Below are 27,154 nucleotides of genomic sequence, written 5' to 3'. Positions count from 1 at the left end.
CCTGAAGTTTTTTTGTTGTTGTTGTTGAGACTCTGCCAGGTTTTGGTATCAGGATGATGTTGGTCTCATAAAATGATTTGGGAAGGATTCCCTCTTTTTGGATTGTTTGGAATAGTTCCAGAAAGAGTGATACCAGCTCCTCTTTGTATGTCTGGTAGAATTCAGCTGTGAACCCATCTGGACCTGGGCTTTGTGGGTAGGCTATTAATTGCCTCCTCAACTTCAGCCCTTGTTAGTGGTCTATTCAGGGTTTTGACTTCTTCCTGGTTTAGGCTTGGGAGTGTGCAAGTGTCCAGGAATTTATCCATTTCTTCCAGGTTTACTGGTTTATGTGCATAGAGTTGTTTGTAGTAATCTGCGATGGTAGTTTGTATTTCTATGAAATCATTGGTGATATCCCCTTTATCATTTTATTGCATCTATTTGATTCTTCTCTTTTCTTTTTTATTAATTTCGCTAGTGGTCTGTCTATTTTGTTTATCTTTTCAAAAAAGTAGCTCCAGGATTTATTGATTTTTTGAAGGGTTTTTGTGTCTCTATCTCCTTCAGTTCTGCTCTGATCTTAGTTATTTCTTGTATTCTGCTAGCTTTTGAGTTTTTTTTTTATCTTGCTCCTCTAGCTCTTTCAATTTTGATGATAGGGTGTTGATTTTAGATATTTTCTTGCTTCTCATGTGGGCATTTATTGCAAAAAATTTTCCTCTAGACACTGCTTTAAATGTGTCCCAGAGATTCTGATGCATCGTGTCTTTGTTCTCATTGGTTCTGAAGAACATCTTTATGTCTGCCTTCATTTCATTGTTTATCCAGTCAACATTTAAGAACCAGTTGTTCAGTTTCCATGAAGTTGTGTGGTTCTGAGTTAGTTTCTTAATCCTGAGTTCTAATTTGATTGCACTGTGGTCTAAGAGACTGTTTGTTATAATTTCTGTTCTTTTGCATTTGCTGAGGAGTAATTTACTTCAAATTATGTGGTCAATTTTAGAGTAGGTTCGATGTGGTGGTGAGAAGAATGTATATTCTGTGGATTTAGGGTGGAGAATTATATAGATGTTTATTATGTTTGCTTGGTCCAGATCTGAGTTCAAGTTAATTTGAACTTGTTAATTTTCTGTCTCATCTAATATTGACAGTGGAGTGTTAAAGTCTCCCACTATTATTGTGTGGGAGTCTAAGTCTCTTTGTAGGTCATGAAGGACTTGCTTTATGCATCTGGGTGCCCCTTTATTGGGTGCATATATATTTAGGATAGTTAGCTCTTCTCATTGCATTGATCCTTTTACCATTATGTAATGCCCTTATTTATCTCTTTAGATCTTTGTTGATTTAAAATCTATTTTATCAGAGACTAGGATTGCAACTCCTGCTTTTTTTTTTTTGCTCTCCATTTGCTTGGTTAATCTTCCTCCATCCCTTTATTTCAAGCCTATGTGTGTCCTTGCACCTGAGATGGGTAGCCTGAATACAGCACACCAATGGGTTTTGACATTTTATTCAATTTGCCAGTCTATGTCTTTTGATTGGGGCATGTAGCCCATTTACATATAAGATTAATACTGTTATGTGTGAATTTGATTCTGCCATTTTAATGCTAGCTGGTTGTTTTGACCATTAGTTGACACAGTTTCTTCATTGTGTCAATGGTCTTTACCATTTGGTACATTTTTGTAGTGGCTGATACTGGTTGTTGCTTTCTATTTTTAGTGCTTCTTTCTGGAGCTCTTGTAAGGCAGGCCTGGTGGTGATGAAGTCTCTCAACAATTGCTTGTTTGTAAAGGATTTTATTTCTCCTTCACTTATGAAGCTTAGTTTGGATGGATATGAAATTCTAGGTTGAAAGTTCTTTTCTTTAAGGATGTTGAATATTGTCCCCACTCTCTTCTGGCTTATAGGGTTTCTGCCAAGAGATCCACTATGAATCTGATGGGCTTCTCTTTGTGGATAACCTGACCATTCTCTCTGGCTGCCCTTAGCATTTTTTCCTTCATTTCAACCCTGGTGAATCTGATGATTATGTGCCTTGGGGGTGCTCTTGTTGAGGAATATCTTTGTGGTGTTCTCTGTATTTCCTGGACTTGAATGGTGGCCTGGCTTGCTATGTTGGAGAAGTTCTCCTGGATGATAACCTGAAGAGTGTTTCCAGCTTGGATTCATTCTCTCAGTCATATTCAGGTACACCTATCAAACGGAGATTAGGTCTTTTCACATAATCCCATATTTCTTGGAGACTTTGTTCATTTCTTTTCACTCTTGTTTCTCCAATCTTGTCTTCTCATTTTATTTCATTGAGTTGATCTTCAATCTCTCATATCCTTTCTTCTGCTTGGTTGATTTGGCTAATATACTTGTGTATGCTTCACAAAGTTCTGATGTTGCGTTTTTCAGCTCCATCAAGTCATTTATATTTTTCTCTAAGCTGTTTATTCTTATTAGCATTACATCTAACCTTTTTTCAAGGTTCTTAGTTTCTTTGCATTGGGTTAGAACATGTTCTTTTAGTTCAGAGAAGTTTGTTATTACCCACCTTCTGAAGCCTGTTTCTGTCAATTCATCAGACTCATTCTCTATCCAGCTTTGTTCCCTTGCTGGCGAGGAGTTGTGATCCCTTGAAAGAGGAGAGGCATTCTGGTTTTTGGTGTTTTCATCCTTTTTACACTGGTTTCTTCCCATCTTTTTGGATTTATCTACCTGTGGTCCTTGTATTTGGTGACTTTCAGATGGGATCTCTGAGTGGACATCCTTTTTGTTCATGTTGAAGTTATTTCTTTCTGTTTTTTAGTTTTCCTTCTAACCATCAGGCCCCTCTGCTGTAGGACTGTTGGAGGTCCACTCCAGACCCTGCTTACCTGGGACTCACCTGCGGTGGCTGCAGAACAATAAAGGATGCTGCTGGTTTCTTCTTCTGTTATCTTCTTCCCAGAAGGGTACTCGCCAGATGTCAGCCTGAGCTCTCCTTTATGAGATGTCTCTTTAGATCTACTGAGGCCGGGGAGCTACTTGAGGGGACAGTCTGCCCCTTATAGGAACTCAAGTGCTGAGCTGGGTGCTCCATTATTTTGTTCAGAGCTGCTAGGCAGGTATGTTTAAGTCTGCTGCAGTGGAACTCATAACTGCCTTTTTTCCCAGATGCTCTGTCCTGGGAAGGTGGGTCTTTATTTATAAGTTCCTGACATGCCGCCACATTTTTTTCAGAGATGCCCTGCCGAGCAAGGAGGTAGTCTATCACAGTCTGCCAGCAGAGGCATTGCTGAGCTGCTGTTGGCTCTGTCCAGCTGCTGTGTGACATTCCTTGCAGTTTTGTTTACAGAGGTACAGTTAGAACTGCCTCAGTAATGGTAGTCTGCCTTAGTAATGGTGGACTGCCTTGGTAAAGGCAGACTGCTTCAGTAAAGGCAGATTGCCTCGCTAATGGTAGACTGCATTGGAAATGGCTGATGTCCTTCCCCCCACAGAGCTGGACCATCCTGGGTCTAGCTGCACTTGCTGAGAAACTGTCAATCCAGAGTGTTTCAGACTACTGGTCTTTGTAGGGGGTGGGACCCCCTGGGTCAGATCACCTGACTCCCTGTTTCAGCACCCTTTTTTTCAGTGGAATGGGCACCTCTGTCTCTCAGGCATTCCAGGCACCAGTTGAAACAGCTGCCTGGATTTGTGTGAGTTTTTGTGTGGAGACCCACAGCACCAGCTGAAACAGCTGTGCTGGAAACTCATGGCACTTTTCAGTCCAGGACTCTCCTGGTCTGTGGGCAGTAAAAACTCATTTGGAAATGTGGTGATCACTCACCCTCTGCATTCTTCTTGCTGGGAACTGCATTCCAGAGTTCCTATACTGCCATCTTGGATCTCCCCCCGCAAGAAGGGATATTTTCATTAAATTCTACAGTGATGTTTTAGGAAGAGATTTATATTAAAAAAATATTTGGGCCGGGCGCAGTGGCTCACGCCTGTAATCTCAGCACTTTGGGAGGCCGAGGCAGGTGGATCACGAGGTCAAGAGATCGAGACCATCCTGGTCAACATGCTGAAACCCCGTTTCTACTAAAGTTACAAAAAATTAGCTGGGCATAGTGGTGTGTGCCTGTAGTCCCAGCTACTCAGGAGGCTGAGGCAGGAGAATTGCCTGAACCCAGGAGGCAGAGGTTGTGGTGAGCCGAGATCGTGCCATTGCACTCCAGCCTGGGTAACAAGAGCGAAGCTCCATCTCCAAAAAAAAAAATATTTGGCTACTTGAAGAACAGTGTATTTAAGGTTAAAATTGAGTTATTAAAAGAATGTTGATTCTCCTATTGAGTATTGTCATAACTCTTAATTACCATGACATATACATTACTAATTCCCTGCATTCTATTATAGAGAATTCTCTTATAGTTTCTTATAAGAAAATTTTCTCATTTTATGAGATATTAAATATAAGAAAATACATTGCCCATATACAAAAGAATAAGCATTCTCTTACATATTATTCTTACATAGCTACCTAACAAACATATGAAGATCTACTTCTCATGAAATTAGTAAATATTTTAACAATATCCCCTATACTGTGTTTTCTTCCAAAATCCTTCTCACTCGTTGTTTCCTAGAGCACTTTACTATTATATCTGCTTTACCAATAAATGACTCACCTGTTTCTTGGGGTAAATTACGTTGCCTTTTCTACTTCACTGTTGAGAATAACTAAACAGTACATAAAATAGTCCAAATGGTGCTTTCTATTTGAGCATTGCTTTGGAATGATGCCAGCACTTCCTGAGTATTAGCTGCTCTGTTAATGGTTGCCTAATTCTCCAAATTGCAGTTTGAATTCCAGCTATTTTAGACCTAGAGATAGAAGAATTTAGATTTTTATCAGCAATTTGGAGAATTGCTTTTCTAAGCTAATAGAGGTTACTATTTCCTAGAAGAGCACATAAGTTTGATATTGTGTATAGTTTAATAAGGAACAGAGAAAGTCAATGGGATGAATATTATTATATCTATACAGAAACTTCATTACCATGGTCTTTAAAACTGTAATTTAATTCCTTAATTTTCCCAAGAGTTTAATTTGCTTATCTTGTTTCCACTCAACAAAAAGCAATACCTACTTTGTTCATTGGAATTTGTCTTTGGGAGCAGTTCAGTGGTGGGGACAATATACAGTTATCATAGCAGCTTCATTTGAATTCAGTAATAGTTTCAAGTTCATTTTGTTTTTTTAAGACATAAACTATAAAATGAGGCCACCTTGTTCTCTTAATGGAGTTTTTAATGAATAGTTTAAATACCACACTAATTTCTGTTTTCTTTCATCCTCAGAGCAAAGACCTATAAGCAATGACCTAAGGATCTGTATATCGATCTCATTAATCTCTCTGGTTCTAGCAACTCTGGAGAGGAGCTCATTGACCGCACTTTTTTTTTCTTTCTTTTTTAGCTATCTGCTGATGCTCTGTGAGATAGGAATAGAGCGGTGCCAGCCCTAATATGGTTTTATACTTCATTTTTACTAATGGTGTAATTCTCTATTTTAAAAAGTAACTAAATTGATAGAAAAAAATGCTGATAAGGACCTGTAGTATGTTCAGTAAACTCTTAATTGATGTATGATAGACTATTAAAGACATTGAGTACATAATCTTGCATATTTCCTTTTTTGTGATGGTAACATCAGCTTTCAAATTGGCATAGAATTCTCTTTTAAGAGAACTCAGCATGAATTTAATCTTTTGCTAGAAACTCCATACCTAGAAAGCTGTTCTTCTACATATATCTGTGAAACATCTAAGAGGATACATCCCTAAGTTAGGTGACCATGTACTTTACTGCCCAAATAGGGACACTTGACAGAAAAATGCTATGCTATGTTAATTAAACTAGGTATAAATGGGAATATTCCAGGAAAATGGAGACATGAAATTATCCTAAAATAATTTGACTTTTGATAAGTAAAACCTGAGTTTCACCATGATTACTATAATTCTCTAGAAAGTCTATTTTTATATATTTTTAGACTTACTTGAGTGAAGTCCAAACTCTGCTATTATACATTTTTGAAAAATGAAAAATTTGCTCTAAGGTTATCAACAAACATACTATACTCCAAGAAATCTCTTGCTCATCTCTCATGCATTTCTCTTTGTTCTTTTCTAGTAAATTTGTTTTGTTTATTTTAAATTAGGTTCATGGAGGTATAAGTTACACAGAGTAAAATCAATCATTTTTAGGTGTACAGTTGCATTAATTTTCCACACCATCATCAAGATGTAGAATATATCCATCATTCTATAAAGTATCTTTATGATCTTTAGTAGTCACTTCCCTCTATCCAGACCCAGGAACTGGAAACTACTGACCCATCCCTTATCAGAATGTGATATGAATAAAATTATATAGTACATAGCTTTTAAAGTCTGGCTTCTTTCCCTGTGTGAAATGCATTTAGGATTTTTCTGTTATTACACAAATCTGTAGTTGGTTGCTTTTTATTGCTTTTTTTGTAAAGTAATTTTCCACTGTTTCTCTACTTACCATTTATATTTGTGTTGTTTTTTGTTTGAGTAACTGTGATTTCAACTACTGCAACTTTCATATACAGACCTTTGAGGAGACATTTGCATTTATTATCTTTAGTAAATACTTAGGATTGTTGTGTTGTATGACAAGCATATGCTTAATTTTATAAAGAACTACAAATTTGTTTTCTAAATTGACTGTACTACTGTTTTTCATTCCACCTGTAAGGGTTATTGCTAAGTTTAAAAGGAGAAAACTGAGGCCAGTATAAGAAAATTAAATTCCAGGTTATTCAGCTCCCAGGTGAGGTTCTATGGTCCAGGGAGAGGGGCCAGAGAAGTCACTCACCTTCTTGGAGTGTGGAGTTTTTCAGGGTTATGAGTGATGAGCAACAGCTGGGTACTCTGATTGGCTTCAGGGGAGCAGGATTGGGATGGGTCAGGCCGCTATTGGTTGGCAGGTTGTTGGGCGGATTTTTCTAATGCTGAGCCAACCAGGGCTGCATCAGCTGGAGCGTGCGCATGGCTAGGTGCCGAGTGCAGAGCCAGGTGCCGGGTGCAGAGCCAGGTGCTGGGTGCAGGGCCAGGTGCCAGGTGCAGGGCCAGGTGCCAGGTGGAGAGCCAGGTGCCAGGTGGAGAAGTGGGTGTGCCCGGCTTCCTGGCGAGGTAACTAGCCTTCCATTCCAACCCTTTTGATGATATAAGACATTGTTTCTTTCTGGCTACTTCCTGCTGAATAGGGGTAGAGTGAGGGAGAAGGTTCAGTTGGCTGGTGCCTCAGTTGGGAGTTGGACATAGGGGTGAAGTATCATCTGGTTTATGGCCACCCTGGAAATTTCTCAGGCCTTGAAATGCAGGCCTGTAAAAACCTGAGGAAAAAAGGGGCAAGCATTAAAAGAAGACAAACTACAATAATGGGAGTGATAATAGGGATTAGCCAGGTAAGCATGGGGGATTGCCACAGTTGAGAGGCGAGACTGATGCATTTTGCTTCTTGCGGAGGTCTTCTTGGAGGTGATAGAGAGTGTTGACATTTTCCTCTACAAGGCCTGTTTCCTTAATATAATAGCAGCACTGTTCCTGAAGAAACAGACAGGTACCTCCCTTTTCTGCTGTTAGCAGGTCAAGGGCCTGTCAGTTCTGGAGAGTTACCTGGGCCAGCAATGTGATTTGTCGCTGGAGGGAGGTCAGGGAGGTGGCCGATGCTTCGATAGCCACACGAAGCTTGTCTTCTAGTTGAGTGGTTGAGGTGACTGACACTGTAGCCTAGAGCGCCACTACCCAGCCCGGCCGCCACGAGAGAGGATGCTAGACAGAGACCAATGACCATTGGGAGGAAGACTGCTCATCTGTTTCAGTGATTAGGGGAAGGTGGAAGGAGGGATAGAAGTTCGGCCTGTCCATATACCTCTAACTGCGGGACCAAGGTGACAGGCACACAAGGGAAAGGGAAGGAGGCATTAATAACTTTGGTTAAGGTTCCATTACACCAAAAGTATCCTCCTGATGGCACGTAGAGGGAGGATTTTACTTTTACTGTGGTGTTACAGCTGAGACTGGAACTACTGGCTGTCTCATAGCAGAGAGAAAAATTTTGAGAGTGTATTTTGAACAAGGGGATATCCGTTAAGGTGGTGCCGGGCCCTGTAGGTGATTGTGACAGATTGAACCCAGATTTGAGGGGAACTGCAGCCAAGGGGGTGTTGCTGAGAGAGGCACATAAAAAACAGTTGGTGATATTTATGGCTTTGGTTAAATTTAACATATTGGCTCCCTGCTGTACTAGAGTTAATCAGGAGAAAGGTTGGGAGGTGCTATCTGAGGGCTTGAATTGGTTAGTTAGGGTGGCTTCATTTTGCAGGATTGTATGGCTTATAAAACTGAGTTGTTCTATAACCTCAGGGACAATGCAGGTATAGGACCGGAATATCAGCCATGTTCCCTGAGGGTGGCTGTTTTGCCACCAATTGTAGATTTTTCCACTGACCCCCTTCATCCAGTGATCATTCCATGGGTCGTGGATAGTGGGAAACAGCTTACCCCTGAGGTTGGACTTTAGTACCCTGTCTCCAGTCTTGCAGTTGGTTTTGTCTCCACACTGGCCACATTCTCCCAAGGTATGGATGATGCAGGAATTATATGGGCATCCCCCATAGGTGGTGTTCCACCAATGGCAATAGTAATGGTGTTGGTCATAGAGAAAGCACAGGCCATGAGCAGAGAACCCGAGTTGTAAGGTTTTGGTTTTTTGTTTTTGGATTTCAATTATTACCACTGACTGGCAGCCAGTGGGTTGGCAGTCTGCTTGGGCAATGTAGTGAGTCCTGGTAGTGGGACCCTCAACCCAGGATTCCTGGATGTAGAAATGCCAAACATACGAGTTGGCTTCAAGTGGAGATATTAGAAGGACTGTCAGGAGGAGGCTCTGTAGGGTTTTTATAGTTTCTTAGGTGCCTTTTATAAAGCAAAAATATTAACTTTGATAAAGTTTAATTTATCAGTATTTTTCTTTGTTTTTAATACTTTTCGTGTCCTACTTAGGGACTCTCTTTATCCAAGGTTGTAAAGACTTTCTTTTACATTTTCTTCAAGAAAACTTTTTCTATTTTACACTTATGTGTATTATCTATTTCATGTCTTTTTTTGCTTATGAATATCCAATTATTCCAGCACCAACATTTTTAAATTTCCTCAATTTGCTTATTATTGTTGAAAATGTGTCAGTTTCCTTCTTATGCCCTTGCCAATTTTTCTTTTCCTTTAACCCAACAATAATAATAATATATCCCTTAAATTCCTATCTTTCTAGATACTAAACCCAGAAATTTTCAGCCTATTTTTCTTTATTACTCTGAAAAATATAAATAAAAACCTAAGAGAAAAAAAGAAAAAATATAGATGCTTTATTCTTTATTTCTACCTTAAATTACAGGATTTGCCTTGCCAAAACAATTAAAAAGCAACTATGATTTTCTTTTCTTCCTTCCATGATTTTTCTGTTCTTCTCTTTAGACATTTTGCCTGAAAAAGGGACATTGATCTTTTCCCTCCCAGTTTTGTTTTTCTGAATGAATTTGCTGATCTACCCCTGTTTGGTATTGTGTCATATCATGACCACTTCTATTGATAGACTGCAAATAAACTGTTACCTTGTCGTGCCCTCTTGGATTTTAAATTTTCTTCTTTACACTGCTAAATGAAATGCACCAGAATTTGGGGAGTAAATTCTGGAAACATCAGCCTTTGGAATTAAAAGAAAATTAAGAATCACCATACATAGTGTTGGGCTAAAGGACTTACAAAATAGTACTCTAAGAGATGAATATATTAAAATCAGATTCTGATCCTGTCTTTTTAAAAGAACCCCTTCCACTGAAATAACAATAAAAATTAGCTATAATCTTAAATCCACCTTGGGAAAAAGTAATCAATTGTGTTCTCAATGGTAAATCTAATAAACTCTTGTCTAATTGAAACTTCTTAATCACCAAATACTGGTAAACTCGTTTATCATCTTTTTCCTTATTATTCATACTTCTTGTGCCCTACCTAGGAAATCTTCTCTTATTCAAAGTTGTAAAATTGTTCTTTTATGTTTTCTTCAAGAAACCTTAGATTTTTACATTTTATATTTATGTGTATTATATATATTTTATGTCTTTTTTACTTTTGATCATGAATGTCTAATTGTTCCAGCACCAACATTTTAAATTTCCACCAATAAATGTATATGAATTTACACCAATGTATAAAAACTTTGCTTATTATTTTCTTTCTTTATAATTATTTTTCTATTACAGAAATTACACTTGATAGTTTTATCAAACACAGAAAATGCACAAATATAAAAAAGCACAATAAAGGAATTGGTTAAAATCATCATTTAGAAGTAATACATTTTTGTGTATGCACATGGCATGCATTATACATATGCACACTGTATATGTGATATAATATTTGTATAAAGCTATATATGACACATGAGATAGTAAATATATATTATACTAGCATACATTATTCATTATATAACATATTAAACATAGTATATAAAGCAAATGAATAAAAGTAACATGCATATATTAGTAGTTGATTTGTATATACAATATAGTGTTTTCAAGTGTTATTATAAAATCATAACATTATTTTCAGGGAGAAACTCTTTCTAATATATAATTATATTCTTTTTTTTTTTTTTTTTTTTTGACGGAGTTTTGCTCTTGTTACCCAGGCTGGAGTGCAATGGTGTGATCTCGGCTCACCGCAACCTCTGCCTCCGGGGTTCAGGCAATTCTCCTGCCTCAGCTTCCTGAGTAGCTGGGATTACAGGCACACACCACCATGCCCAGCTAATTTTTTTTTGTATTTTTAGTAGAGACGGGGTTTCAGCATGTTGACCAGGATGGTCTCGATCTCTTGACCTCATGATCCACCCACCTCGGCCTCCCAAAGTGCTGGGATTACAGGCGTGAGAATTATATTCTTATAAATATTTAAACGTGGGAATATTAGGTTAAAGAACATATATGGTTTTAAGGCTGGACATATTGTACCAAGATTACTTTCCCAAATAGTTGTACTTCTTTCTATATTCTTTCAACATCAATGGTAAGAATACATGTTTTACAGCACTTGGACGGTTTTGAATAATGCCATTCTTTAAAACAAATGTTAGTGATGAAGATACATAATTCTTGATTATTGCATTTACTTAGAATATCTTCTATTATTACTGAAAGTGAGTATTCTTTCATATAATTATTGGTCTTATGCATTTTTTTTCTTCTGTGAACTGGCTGTTCATAACTTTTTTGTTTTTTTCCTTTCTGCTGAACACTATCTTCTTATAACATTCTCCTACTTTCATTTATATAAAATCATGTTTTGATTTTCCCTCTAGATCTTAGAAGTTTACCTACCAAACTTAGCATGAGTTGTCCTTCCTGGGAATCAGTAATGAATCCTATTATTTTGCATGTGTGTATTTTAAGTTTAAGGAAAGATTCTTGAATACCAATCAAGATCTTCTCTCAAATTTACCTTTCATATTTGTATGTCATTTGAAAAGCATAGCATTCTATTTTGTGAGAAGTAGTCTCTTAGAATAGGAAGTGTTATGAGTTCTAAAACCTTGCTTTGCTTGTCAAATATTAGCTCTTTAAGAATAGTAGTATGAGATGTATGCCATCAACAGTGAATAGGAAAGCAACAAGATAATTCTACCCTGGCTACCTGAAACAGGAATTAGAGACATGAATAAGAGGGAAAATCACTAGCATCTGACTTTGAGAAGAGGTATTGTGTCCTTCTTCCCTCCTATGGGAGTACACTAGAACTCTAAACAAGATTGAAGAATCTTGAATAAAGGAAATCTGGGACTAAAGTGTTCTTCACTTTCCAAGATGTAGCCTGAGGATCTTAGTGAGGCTTGGAGAAATCCCCAGGTCAAATTAGACACTGTACCAGAAGAATACTGTATAAATGGTTGCCTGAGGCACTGAGCTGACAGGCCTGGAGACAGTCTCACAGAGTTCTGTTTACTTCAAATTCTGGAAGTTACAACAGAAATATCCCCTACCCTGGGAAAGAGCATAGACACAAGTAGGGAGGGAAGGATTGAAAGCATATGGTAGGCCACCTGTATTGGTGCTATAGCCACTCCTGCCTGGAAAGTCCTTTCCAACATTGCCAATCCAGTTCTATGTCAACACTTAAGATACCATTCCTCACAATTTTATTTCATTTATTGTTCTTGTTTCTGGTCTTAGATAAATCCAAAGCTCATTGAGAACAAAAGCTAAATTCCATTCACTTAAAAAAAAAAATCTCTCATGACTTAAATCTTGTCTGCAACATAGTAGGTATTCAAATATCAAATGTCTTAAATTTAATCCAGTTTTTGGGCAAATTTTAAGGGGAAGGGACATCTGATTTTGCTGTGTCTTCATTCTATCAACTGCTTTCAAGGCTCCAGTCTGACTTCATGAAGGAGACAGATTAGAAGGCAGGAAATAGAACATATGTTCATGTTTTTTAAACTTATCTACTACTAATATAGCCCAGTGAATATCTTAGAACTTTCATCAACTGAATTGTCACTTGTATCCTAGAAAAGAATCAGAAAAGGAATAGGCAGATATAGGACTGATGGAAGAAGGCTCATAAATATTACTTCTTCTTTGGATATTATTACTTTGATTTAGTAGTTTAGAAAGCAGAAGATAGAATATTGTCACTTTAGCACAAACACAGAGCTATGCCATAGCAAAGTCAAAATGCAAACCCTGATTTATCTGCCCTCAAACAATATACTCTTGTCCCTACATTAGGTCTTCTCAGTAAGTGCAGGAATAAATAGTAGGTGAAATGTTATGTTGATTTGATTCTTTTAGCTCTAAGATCAGCTAGACAAAGCCTAGGGCAGCTGACATGAGCCATCTCATCAAATAACCCCAGAGTATAAATATATTATATTTTTCTGTCTATCTTGATATAAAATTTGCTAAAAGTCATCACATCACATCATACTGCATTTAAGTTTTCAGGTAAGTACAAGGAGGTGGAGAAGCAAAATGTCACTACAAAGTGTATATACTAATAGATAAACAGAGGAGAGATGGAAGTGTAGACAGAATATGATTAGAGCAGGTGTATTGTTCAGAGACACACCATAGATGAATGACAGGTCACCAGTTTGCAGCATGTATAAATTGAGTGAGCAGAAAGCAGTGGAACTTTAGCTAACCAACTCTAAAATTAAAAGGAAGTGAGAAGTTTGGGACAAAACATTTACTAAAGCATCAGGTATTACAACAGTAATAATGTTTGGAGGGTCAGGAATAAGGTTTTTGCCAACTTGTGACTAATATCAGGATCCCTACTTTCTATGGATATATTACTTTTCTAATGTTAAATATCCTCATTAAAATCTTATTTATACTATAAATTTTATTTACAGGTTAAAAAGTTTAAAAACTTCAGATTTTAAATGCCACCCATTTCAAATGATGATCATTAAGCAAATGAAATGTAAATTTATCTAATTTTTCTGATGCCACACTTCATTTTTTATGCCACTCAGGCATCTAGGGACATACAAAGAAAACAGTCTGGTTCACAGATCTCCAAGAAATAATATCTACTTCATGACTAGTGGAGCCTTCTGAGAACACACTGGCCCTGGATTCAGGTATTGTTAGAGTAGATAGTTAAGCAGACATGACAGGACAGGAGAGGGTCCCCCACACCCAGGAATGTCAGGTGACCATCAGGTCAGGATCAGGTTGCAGCTGGTGCCAGGGAAAGACAGTATCCCAATAGATAAAATGCATCTGGAGCTGGTGATCCGCAGCTTCCCTGTTAAGATATCAAGCATTGGGAAAGTGGACTCAAGCATGCACATTAGGAGGCAAGATGATAGTTTAACTGGTATATGACATTCCTATAGGAACACATGACTGGTAGGGGAAAACTGCCTCAAGTGAGCATGTGCACAACTTCAGTAAACACACTGTGCATGGAGCCCCTCCCAAGAGCTGTCAGGCTAACATGCATAACAGCCTGCCACAAGGGAATAATCAAGGAAGGATAAATACAAATTCCAGAACCATGCCAATGTATAAAACTCCAAGTAAAGGCCTGAACAGGGCACTTGGATCTCTTAAGTCACCCACTTGGTCTTCTTCCTAGTGTACTTTGCTTCCTTTTGTTCATGCTCTACAACTTTTTAATAAACTTTCACTCCTGCTCTAAAACTTGCCTTGGTCCCTCACTCTGCCTCATGTCCTTCAACCAAATTCTTTCCTCCAAGGAGGCAAGGATCAAGTTTGTTGCAGACCTGTCAGATTCACTGCTGGTAATATTGTTGTTGTACTGGCCCGAGCATAGAAAGTCAACACCAAGACAAAAGTATGCCAAATTGCAGGGTCTTTATTTCTGGTGGCCACGGAGGACTCGTGTCTCTCCAACCCGTGGCCCCAAAAGTAGGGTGTCAAGACCTTTTATACCCATAAAACCACCTCAGGAGTGAGGATGAGGGGCAGGGGTGGGGGTGAGGGGCTTCAGACATTCTGAGGGCAGGTGGATTCTGTAAATCACCTCCGGGGAGGAGATGAGGGTGAGGGGCTCCTGACATTCCAGTGGATTCCTGGGCAAAGATGAGGGTGAGGGGCTCTGGACATTCCAAGGGCCAGGGGACTTTTGACATTCTGATTGTTACTTAAGTGGTTCACAAAAGTCAAGATAAGCATTTGTTTACACATTGTCTGGGAAGGGTGGAAATTACAGTCTTTAATTACTTACTCACATTTGGGTTATAGAGAGCAGTTTCAATAGAAAGCCAAGGTATGGTTGAGGTATGCAGTTTTATGGGGCTTTTACCATGTCATATTCCCCCCTTGTTTTATTTACAGGAATTAAATCATTGATTCCTCCAACAGGTTAGTATTGTTTGTTGGTTCTAAGGGCTCATATTGAGACCATAATATCATTAGTCTATGTTTTTGGTGCACCCTGATATAGTGGAGATATTTTCACAGCCCCAGTGGGGGCAAAAGAATTCATGTAATTCTCCACAGTTTGATCTTTTTTGTGGGGTAGATCCTGGGCACAGATGGTTGTTGCTCTGCCCCTGAACTGCCACACCCAGCTACATCTCCACTTGTTCTGAAATTTAGGTTGGGGCCCAGGAGGGTACAGAGGTCTAGGGAGAAGGTAATGGGGTTCTTTGGAATGTACTCCAGGGTTAAGTTGACTAGCATGGATCCCTTCCCAGTTAAGGAACTAATATATCCTCCAGTGGAGACCTCAGTGAGGACCCATTGATAGTAGGTGGATTCTAAGGGGGTTTGGCATAGGGATTTACAGCACAGATTAGGGTGGCGGGGGTGGTGACCTCGAAAAGCACACAAGTCTTAGCTTTAGTGAATTGGGGGATGAGCGTTTGACCCTCCACTGTCCTTCCAGTGGGGCAGTCTTAACGTGGGTGTGATGAATCCAGGCCTTAAGTCCATTCACCTTGAGTGCAGTGGGTGTGGTCAGGATAACCATGTAGGGTCCCTTCCAATAGGGATTGAGGCCAGAGGTGGCAAATCTTTTAACAAGGACAGAATCTCCTGGCTGGAAGGAGTGTGTTGGCTGCTCTGCAAGGTCCAGTGGGGTGGGATGGGTGTCCTTAATGAGCTGGTGTATCTGAGATTGAACAAACTGGAGTGCCTGTAAGGACTTAAGGAGTGTATAGTTATGGACTTCAGCATGCACAGTATCTGCAGGTCTGAGGACTAAGGGAGGGGGCCTACTGAACATGATTTCAAAAGGGGAGAAAGCTTTTTGATAGGGTGTGCATCTGATGCAGAGGAGGACAAAAGGAAGCAGGCTGACCCAGTTTTCACCAATCTCTAGGATAAACTTTGTCAGGGTTTCTTTTAAGGTCTTGTTCATTCGTTCGACTTGCCTTGAACTCTGAGGACTATAGGCACAGTGCAATTTCCAGGATACACCCAGGGCCTTGGGTAGGCCCTGAGAAATTTGTGCAGTAAAGGCAGGCCCATTGTCTGACCCCAGCATTAGAGGGAGGCTGAACCAAGGAACAAGGTCCTCTCATAGTTTTATTGTGATCATCAAAGCAGTCTCGGACCTAGTGGGGAACCCTTTGACCCATCCAGAGAACATATCTATAAACACTAGGAGATATTTATAGCTATTTTCTGGGAGTTTTATTTCAGTGAAATCTACTTCCTAGTGCTCCCCAGGGCTAGTCCCTCTGAGTCTTACTCCTACCTGGCTAGACTTGTTCCCTCCTGGATTTACTCGGGCACATACATCACACCGAGTAGTAATTTTCTTTATAAGTTCATGTAAGTGGGGAATGTAGTATTTGGCTTTTAGCAGCTCAGTTAGTTTGGTCTGTCCTAAGTGAGTGGCCTGGTGTGTGTCCTTAACTAGGTCCTGTCCTAGAGCCTTGGTGACCACAGTCCTTGTGTCCAGTAGAATCCATCATCCTGTGAAATCTCGTGTGCCCCCTTGTTCTTTAGCAACGTTTTCTTCATTAGTACGTAAGGGTAGGGGGCAGGGTTGGGGCCGGCAGAGTTATAAGAAGAGTCAGAGGTTTTACTGGTCCCAAGCCTGCCTGTCTGGCTTGTAGGTCAGCTGCCCTATTTCCCCTCGCCTCTGGTGAATTTCCCTTCTGGAGTTTTTTGCAGTGTATTAATGCCACTGCCTTGGGCTTCCATATAGCCTCTAGTAGGGCTAGGATTTCTTCTTTATTTTTGATGTTTTTTTTCCCTCTGAGGTAAGTAGTCCTCTTTCTTTATAAATGGCTCCATGTACATGAGACATAGCAAAGGCATACCGGCTATCCATGTAGATGTTAACAGTTTTTCCCTCTGCCCAGTCTAAGGCCTTTGTCAGAGGTATGAGTTCTGCCTTTTGGGCTGAGGTTCCATGTGGAAGAGCCTGGGTCCAGACAACCCGATCTAGGGTGACTACGGCTGCCCCGGCATACCTGACTCCATCGACCATGAAACTGCTGCCATCCATATACAGTACCTCCTCTGGGTTCTGCAGGGGGACGTCGGTGAGGTCCGGTCGATCGGTGTGGAGGTTGTCCATTGTTGTTGGCAGTTGTGTATGGGCTTCTCTGGCTTGCTGTTTGGTAGCAGTGTGGTGGGGTTTAAAACTGTAGCCTTTAAAAACATTATTCAATCCCAGCACTTTGGGAGGCCGAGGAGGGTGGATCACGAGGTCAAGAGATCGAGACCATCCTGGTCAACATGCTGAAACCCCATCTCTACTAAAAATTCAAAAAATTAGCTGGGCATGGTGACATGTGCCTGTAATCCCAGTTACTCAGGAGGCTGAGGCAGGAGAATTGCCTGAACCCAGGAGGTGGAGGTTGCAGTAAGCAAAGATCGCACCATTGCACTCCAGCCTGGGTAACAAGAGTGAAACTCCGTCTCAAAAAAAAAAAAACTTTATTCAGGGCTGGTCCAAAAGTAAAGCCTGATATTGAACTATGCGGGCATTTGAAATCCATTTTCCCGGAGCTCCATGGAGTAGTGACTCCACCACGTGGGGTGTTACTAAATTTAACTCCTGCCCCAAGGTTAGTTTGTCTGCCTCCTTGACTAACAGGGCTGTAGCTGCCACCAACCTCAGACAAGCTGGCCACCCAGAGGTTACAGGATCATGTCTTTTTGAAAGGAAGGCAACTGGCCAGGACCATGGCCCCAACATCTGGGTGAGCACCCCCTTAGCGACTCCCTGTTTTTCATAAAAAAACAGAAGAGTTTAGAGATGTCTGGCAAGGCCAAGGCTGGGACCATAGTCAGGGTAGTCTTGAGCTTGTCAAAAGCCTGTTGCTCTATCTCTGTCCATGTCAAGGGCTGATTTCCTCCAGTGCAGGCATACAAGGACTTGGCTATTTCGGCAAACCCGCAAATCCATGACTGCCACCCCTACCGCCCCAAGGAATTCTCGAACTTGGCATTTTGGGATGGAGGTGGGTATTTGCAGCACTACTTGGACTCAGCTAGGTGCCAGTGCCCAGTTGCCCTTCTCTGTGATATAGCCCAGGTAAGTAACTTTCGGTTGGCAGAGCTCAGCCTTTTTGGCTGAGACCCAGTAATCCAAAGTCTGTAGGGTCTTTAATAATGACTGGGTGGTCTCTTTACAGGCCTCCTGGGTTTTTGTAGCCAAGAGTAAGTCATCCACATATTAAAGTAGGGTTCATTCAGGGAACTCAGCTCAGAAGACAGCAAGATCTTGGTTAAGGGCCTCATCAAGCAGAGTGGGGGAGTTTTTAAATCCCTGAGGCAGTCTTATCCAAGTGAGTTGCCCTGAGAACCCAGTACTGGGGTCAGTCCATTCAAAACCAAATATAGGCTGGCTAACGGGGGCCACTGGGATGCAAAAGAATGCATCCTTGAGATCCAAGACAGTGTAATGGTGGTGTTCTGCACCCAAAAGGCTTAGGAGGGTGTACAGATTTGGAACCATAGGGTGGACAGTTTCCACTCATTTGTTTACCTCTCTTAAGTCCTGTACAGGCCAATAGTCCTTTGTGCCTGGTTTTAAGACAGGGAGCAATGGAGTATTCCAGGGGGACTTACAGGTAGTAAGGACCTCTCCTTTTAGGAGTCTGGTTATATATGAAGCAATACCCCATCTGGCTTCCTGGCTCATGGGATATTGTCGTATCTGGACTGGAGTTACCATTGCCAATAGCTGGACCACGACTTGGCTATGGTGACTTGCCTAGCCTGAGGAATTTGTCTTGGCCCACACTCTGGGTACATTCTCTTGGAATTGGCGGAGGAGGTCTGATGTTGGTGGTTGATCTGTCTCTGAGGATAAGGTTTCCTGTAAGAGATACTCATCTGACAGAGCACAGGTGATGAGGATTTGCCGAGGTGGCCTTGATGCCAAGGAAGGAGGAATTGAGAGGCAAGCCTGACTTGCACAGAAAGAAATATTTGCTTGAAGTTTGTGAAGTGAGTCCCATCCTAGGAGTGGGTACAGACATTCTGGAATGGCTAAGAAGGAGTGGGTGATGGTGCCATTCCCCAGATCAATGAGTTGGTTGGTGGTCCAAGGGCTTGTTGTGGTTTTTTTTTCTGTGGCCCCTTGGATAATTGTTTTTTTACTGGATGGTTGTCCCAGAGGCTAAGGACCGAGTGGGCCACCCAGTGTCAACTAAGAAGCTGACAGGTTTGTCCTAAACTCTTAATGTGACCCTGAGCTCTAGGGGGCTTAGTAAATAAGAGCCCCAGCCCCATCAGTCCTGACCTTCTAAATTGAGGATAGTCCTCAGTGGATTTTTCTGAGTGATTACTCCTCTTTTTCTCTTGGGGCACTCATTCTTTCTAATTTTCTCTTCTTTACAGTACACACATTGGTTTCTTCCTAATGGAGCTTGGGTCCCTGGGGCTCCTTTTACAAGGACCCCTGCCCTCATGGAATGACTCATGTCTTCTGAAGGGCTACTATTACTGCATCTTAGTAATCTTTTTTGTTTTGTATGGCTCCAGGAGTATTCCCGTTATTAAAAACTTTCTGGGCAATTTCCAGAAATTGGGTTAAATTTATTCCCTGGAATACCTCTAACTTCTGTAATTTCTTTTAATATCTGGGTCTGACTGGGAAACAAAAACCAGATTGATGGTCCACTGATTTTCTGGAGCCTCAGGGTCAACAGAAATGTAGGTGCAATAAGCCTCTTGTAGACGGTCAAGGAAGGCAGCCAGTGACTCCTGCGGACCCTGAGTTACAGTCCCTGCTGTGGAGAGGTTAGTGGGATTGTGGGCTGCTCACCTAACCCTTTCTAAAAGATACTGGTGAAAATGTTCAGAGCCTGGTGACCCCCCCAAGGTGTTGGGGTCCCACTGGGGTCAGGTAGAGGGAAAAACCTTTTTAATTTGGGCCCTCATTTATTTTTTCCTACTGTTCCTAGCCCTGGACCTATGATGGCTTTCAGGGCTTCCTGTCTAATTTTGCCTCTTTCCTTTGTGGTGAACAGACTCGGTAACAATTGTTGACGGTCGTCCCAAGTGGTGATGAGTCTGGAGTACAGATTCTAAGAGCCCTGTCAAAGCCTGGGGCTTCTCAGAGAATGGGGGATGTTGAGCCTTCTGACAAAGCTTACTCCATTGTAAAACCCCACCACCGCCACCGACTTAAGTTCCCCAGCCTCTCAGCAGGACCCCCTCCCAGGGAACTTTCCATATCAGCAGGTTTCTAACCCTCCCCCTCTCACCACCTTAGCAGTTCCCCACCACGACCCCCTCCCGGGAACTAATACACTCAGCAGTTCCCCAGCCCCTCTCCTCCTGCACAGCCCCTCACACTGGATGCCTCTGCCAGCTTGCAGGCCGTAAAAATTCCCTTTGCCATGCCACGGATGCTGCATGCCAATTTTGGGTGCAGCCTAGCAGCTTTTCCCTTGCTCTTAATAAAGCTTGTGCCAGCACTTGGTGTTTTGGCCCTCTCTTTAATTTCTATCACCTTCAAGTTATATAAGTCACTTGACAAGAAGGGGATGTGAACAAAGAATGGGCGACCCCGATTGTCTTCTCCTGTTGGGGGCACCTCTTGGAGATGAAGCACCGCTGGTGGGTGTGGGGCCCCTCTGCGGGTGTGTAGGGGGGACAAGATTTGGTTACTAGTACTAACAAGGGGGTTGCTGAGGCCCTGGTTCAGAGGGCCTTGAGTAGGGTGGAGGTAATTCCTGATCCTCCGCTGGTGTGGGGAGAATGGCTGGCCCAGAAAGGGCTTTCTTTGGGCCAGCTAACATGACCTGAAGTCTAGCCTGTTTTATGCAGCATTTCAGCCAAGGCGGGTTTGGCGTGGTTGTTGTTGGACTAAATCCAACCATCAGTTAATGTATGGAAACGGGTCAGGGTGTCCAGGAGTTCCTGCAACCATTTTCCATAGAGCCTGGGTAATTTTTTTTTTTTTTTTTTTTTTTTTTTTTTGAGTCATAGGTTCCAGTGTCAGGCCACCCAATTCCAAAATATGGCCGTTCTAGTTTAGATAAAGAGCAGAGTTCTCCAGGGATTAATTTTACCCCATATTGGCCTGAAAATCTAACCTTGAAGTTGGCCATCATGCATTGGAGGGGGGTACAAGGCCGGGAGCTAGATGACCCCATTTGGTTTTTCCTTCAGTTTTTGAATTTCCCCCAAGAGACTTCACTAATTTAAGACTGGCTTCACAGAGGACTTGAACAAACAACCTTGCAGTTGCAGGCTCTACACCTTAACTACTGTGCTAACAAGTCACTTGCATTACTAAGAGTTAGAAAACTTTTCTTAAAGCCAGATTTTGGAGGCAAATACTGCACCCTGAGGCAGTGTGGCCTGCCTGAAAGCCAGGTGGGGCTGGCGGCCGGTAGAGAAAGAAAAAAATGCTTTTTGTGTCAGTTTAAAAACTGAGCTCCCAGTTGCTGGGCCGACTGTGAGTTCCCTGCCCCTGCAGCTTTTGGTCACCTTGACACAGGGACCTTAAAAAGCATTAAATTCCTCTCTCCCTATCTCTCTCTCTTCTCTCTCTCTTTTTCTTTGTCTCTGTCTCCTCTCTCCTCTCTTTCTCCTCTCTCCTCTCTTCTACTTTTTTTCTCTCTTTTCTCTCTCCCTGTCTCTGTCTCCTCTCTCCTCTCTGTCTCCTCTCTCTTTTTCTGTCTCCTCTCTTCCTCTTTTCTGTCTCCTATCTTCTTCCCCTCTCTTACTTTCTTGTCCTCTCTCCTCTCTCTTCTGTCTACTTTCTCTCCTTCTCTCTGTTCTCTGTCTACTCTCTCTCTCTTCTGTCTCCTCTCTCTTTCTTTTCCTCCCCTAATTTCTTGTCCTCTCTCCTCTTTCCCTCCCTGTTTCTGTTTCTTTTGACAGAAGAGACAATTACTCCTTTTTTACCCTAAATGGGCAAAGAGGGGTGGCAGTTTCTTATTTAAAGTTTGATTCCCTAAAACATAGAAAAAAAACTACACCCAAGTCATCAGGGGCAGAATTTTCTCTCAGACATGAAAAAAAGGAAGAATGAGGCCTCAATGATAGAATAAGAAGAAGAAAAGGAAAGAAAACAGAATTATTTCCAGGGATGTAAACTCAATTAGCGTTCCTTGAAGTCAATGGTCACTTAGCCAATGGAGAATATTATCCACCTCAAGAGTAACAGGTCTAAACCACTGTATATTAGTCAACAGGAGTCTAACAAAACTGGTAAATTTACAATAAAGACAGAACCACATATAGGATTGACAGACAAAGGATGGGTGTCCCCCAGGTGGGAGACCAGTCTGATGCCTGCCTGGCCACGTCCCCAGAGGGATATTTCAGAGCATCTTGGCTAAGGGGTACCTGTATAAACCCTGGGCCTGGTCACCTTAGAATTTTCAGTTCTGAGATGAATCATGATTACGCCTTATGATGTCCCTGTGGAACCGGGGGTGAAGGCCCATACAAGCCCCATAGCCTTCCAGCCATGGGACTACATATATACACACTCACTCTCACTCACACTGAGGTTATGGAAAACAACTGAAAGCTAAATTACCCAAGCCTCCAGTGAGGTAACCTGAGCCTCCAGTGAGGTAACCTGAGCCTCCATTGAGGCAACTCGAGCCTCTAGTGAGGTAATCTGAGCCTCCAGTGAGGCCACCTGACCTTCTAGTGACATCTCATGGTAGGCTTGCCTGGTCAGAGTTGCAATGACTGCATCTGGTCCCCCAACTCAGGCTCCCCTGATGGACCAGTCCCCAGACCTGACTTACCTCTGGAGGTTCCCAGGACCCTGAGGAATTTTGGGTGAATGTTGGCTGGGTAGTCACTTATCCTCCATGGGGCTGGAACTCTGGGGCCCTGGAACATCTCAGGGGGCGCCACCCCTAGAGGTCCCCAAGGTGGGAGTGGCTGCCCAGGCAAGAATCTGAGATAGCTTTTGTCTGGTGATGGATGAAGATAAATCTCGGTGGGACCTCCAAAATGTTGTACTGGCCTGAGAATAGAAAGTCAACACCAAGACAAAAATATGCCAAATTGCAGGGTCTTTATTGCCAGCACCCATGGAGGACTTGCATCTCTCCAACCCATGTCCCCGAAAGGAGGGTGTCAAGACCTTTTATACCCATAAAACCACCTCGGGAGTGAGGGTGAGAGGTAGGGGTGGGGGTGAGGGGCTTCAGACGTTCTGAGGGCTAGTGGATTATGTAAATCACTTCCTGGGAGGAGATGAGGGTGAGGGGCTCTGGACATTCCGAGGGCCAGGGGACTTTTGACATTCTGATTGTTACTTAATGGTTCACAAAAGTCAAGATGAGCATTTGTTTACACATTGTCTGGGTAGGGTGGAAATTACAGTCCTTAATTACTTATTCACATTTGGGTTATAGAGAGCAGTTTCAACAGAAAGCCTAGGTATGGTTGAGGTATGCAGTTTTATGGGGCTTTTACCATGTCATATTGTGACTTAGAGATGGAGATTTTCATTAAGATGATGATTATGATCTTCAGCCCACCACTATGATATTGTATCCAGACTCCCAGCAGTTACTGTGTCCCTGTTTCTAAAATAATTCTCATCTTTTGGAAAGCCATTTTACATAGTGGACAAGAAAACTGCTGCTTGGATTTGATCCTGGCTAAATAACCTTGGCAAATAACTTAATCCTTCTGTGCTTCAGTTTATATCAGAATGAAATAATCATAGTATTGCTAATGGGAAAACAAAACTCTGTAAAACATTGTAAAAAGGTTTATTCTTAGACAATATAAGTGACTGTGGCCTGGGGAACAGTTGCAAGAAGTCATGTGAAAGTGCACACAAAGTGGTTGGGTTACAATTTGGTTTTACACATTTTAGGGAGATAGGAGTTACAGGCAAAGACATCAATCAATACACAAAAGATATACTTTGATTGAGTCCAAAAAGGCAGGACATCTCTGGGTGGTGGGGGTGTGAGGGTGAGAGGCCTGGGGAGGTTTGCAAGTTATAGGTGGGTTTTAGGGATTCTTTAGTTGACAATTGGTTGAGAGAGTTAAGCTTGAAGTCAGTAGAAAGGAATGGTTGAATTCAGATAAGGGGGGTTGTGGGGAGCCAAGGCTCTTGTTGTGTAGATGAAGCTTCATAGGTAGCTGTCCTCAGAGAGAAAAGACCGTAAATGATTCTTTTCAGAACTCAAAGTTGTCACTCTCAATTAATCTTTACTACATCTGGGAAACTCCAAGAAAGGAAAGGCCTGCATGCATTGATGGAGATTGAATAATGCAACTTTTACCCACAAAATTTGGCTTAGCAGGGTCATTTCAAAATGTATCTAAGAAATACATTTTGGGGTAAAATATTTTGATTTCCTTCATCATCTACTACCTTTCATGTGGTGTTATATGAGTCAGTTTGAAAAGTAAGCTACATTTTAATGGATTAAAGAAAAATATTTAAGGAGATTTTATGGTTGATAGGATAAGACTTAGCCATCACCTTGCATGGTCTTAGTATCTTCTTGCCATGAAGAGTCTGTTTTGTCAGACTTATGATCTGTATTTTACCCTTAATTTTGGTCAGTTGTATCTAACTCCTAAAGGGAGTGAGTTTACAAGGCATATCCAACTTAGGGTTTCTCTGGGGTCCCCTTGCCCCTTGACTAAGAAGGGATCTGTTCAGTTGGTAGAGGGGCTTAGGATTTTATTTTTGGTTTACAGTACATGCCTCATAGTCTTATTATAAGGATTAAATAAGTTAATACATGCAACATGCTGAGAAGTATCCCTGACATATAGTAAACCTTTAACAAATGTTAACTATTCTTATTATCACCTTATGGAAAACAGCTAGAGGCCTTAACCAAAATGTAGGCTTTACTGTTAAATCTTTGGGAAATATTGATTTTTTCATTAGCATTTTATGATCTAAAGTCCTAACAATTAATTTACAATCTGCAATCCTCTCAAACTGCTTTGGATCTCATAATAGTTTAAGTCCATATGTGTTCTCTTATAGTTACTGTACTAGCCAGTGTTCTCTAGAGGGACAGAACTAATAGGATATATATATATGCATACATATATAAACACATAAGTGTGCATATATATATACACATATATAAAGGGGAGTTTACTAAGTATTAACTTGATCACAAGGTTACCAATAGGCTGTCTGCAAGCTGAGGAGGAAGGAGATCCAGTCCAACTCCCAAAACTGAAGAACTTGGAGTTCGATGTTTGAGGGCCGGAAGCATCCAGCACAGGAGAAAGATGTAGGCTGGGAAACTACCACCATCTCTCCTTTTCACATTTTTCTGCCTGCATTATATTTGCTAGAGGCTGATTAGATTGTGCCCACCAGGTTACGGGTGGATCTGCCTTACCCAGCCCACTAACCAGAATGTTAATCTCTTTTGGCAGTACCTTTACAGACACCCCCAGGATCAACAATGTGTATCCTTCAATCCAATCAGGTTGACACTCCATATTAACCATCACAAGTCTACCCCTTGTCAACATGAACACATACATATCTCCTGAGATCATACATAATCTTCAAATAAAGACAATAGTAAGGTCACAATTGTGCCTAACATAATACAACTATCCTTCCTATGACTGGAAGTGCACCAATCCCCAACTCAAATTCTATTACATAATGTAAGAGTTAAAAAGGAAAGAAACATGCAAAGTGTTTCAACAGTCAAAGACAGGTTTATTTTGAAGAATGGGGCTTCTGGCTGATTTCGGTAAGGAGCATGGTATCATATATACTTAGCGTATTTAAGGATGCAGGGTGAGAGAACTTATCACAGGCTTGGAAGGTGTCCTTTTTTTTTGAGACATAGTTTCACTCTTGTTGCCCAGGCTGGAGTTCAATAGTGCAGTCTTTGCTCACTGCAACCTCTGCCTCCTGGTTTCAAGCAATTTTCCTGCCTCAGCCTCTCAAGTAGCTGGGATTACAGGCACCCACCACCACACCTGATTAATTTTTTTTTTTTTTTGGTATTTTTAGTAAAGACAATGTTTAATTGTGTTGACCAGGCTGATCTCAAACTCCTGACCTCAGGTGATCCACCTGCCTCAGCCTCCCAAAGTGCTGGGATTACAGATGTAAACCACTGTGCCTGGCCAGTTTGGAATGTTTCTGTGTGAAGGAGAAGTTTGTTTCGGGGTTTGGAATGTCTCTGATAGGAAGGGAGGTTATCTTGGGGCTGACATCTCTCTGACTGGAGGGGAGGATATCTCAGGACTGGCATGTCTCTGGCCAGGGAGGGGTTTATTTGATGGTTGGAATGTTTCTGGTCAGAGATGTCATTCATGGCTTATGGTCATGCTGATATTAGCTATTAGGCTGGTGCCATTTGGGCTGGAATTAGGTGGTTTTTGATCAAGAGGAACTTTAAAATGGCAATGCTTGTCCAAGATGGTGATGTTCTTGCTGTATCACATAAAGTTAACAATACTTAAAGGAAGTCAATAAATCTTATGCCACATGAAAAAGAAAAATGAAACAAAGATATTTCCTTCGTACGGGTGCATACATACACAAACATGATTTCAGTAAAAGATGGAGGAAATACTCATGACAATTACAGTCCCTGTTTCTGCAGCTGGTCACGTGGTCATAGCTTGTATTGATGACTATCTTTTTCTACTACCGATTCTGTATTCTCTTTGCCTTCCACAAGCACCTCAACAGGTTGTGGTTTTCTTCCTGGGGAGTGACTCAAACCTTCGTTACTGAGGGGTCTGTGCCATTTGTAGTCCTGCCTTCATTGGGCTGTTATAATTTCCATTGACATTAATCACAGGGCATGATAATAGTAAGAGATGCTCTAATGGATCTCCTGTATTCCTTTCATACTCTTCCTTACTTCCTTTGAGGAGTAGTAGACTGATTTCATCTTGATAGTCTGGGTCAGTCACCCCAGCCAACACTGCAACCCCCTTCTTAGCCTGTTGACTTAAAGGTAGGAAGAATCCAAAGTGTCCAGCTGTCAATCTTAACTTCTAGTTTAATGGAATTGTTCTGTCTCCTGGTAGCAGCATTCCTCCTTCTGGAACTAAGACCATAGGCCAGCAGAATGTAATGTTGTAGGAAAAGGAAGCAAAAATTTTACTAGTGGATCACTAGGGGTGATGATGAGTGACACCACTTTCACTTCCACCCCTTGATTCCTGGACCAGTGAGTC

Source organism: Aotus nancymaae, unplaced genomic scaffold (assembly GCF_030222135.1).
Source record: "Aotus nancymaae isolate 86718 unplaced genomic scaffold, 86718_ANA_hifiasm-v0.15.2.pri h1tg000006l, whole genome shotgun sequence".
In the NCBI taxonomy this organism is placed as follows: domain Eukaryota; kingdom Metazoa; phylum Chordata; class Mammalia; order Primates; family Aotidae; genus Aotus; species Aotus nancymaae.
This window is presented reverse-complemented; position numbering follows the sequence as displayed.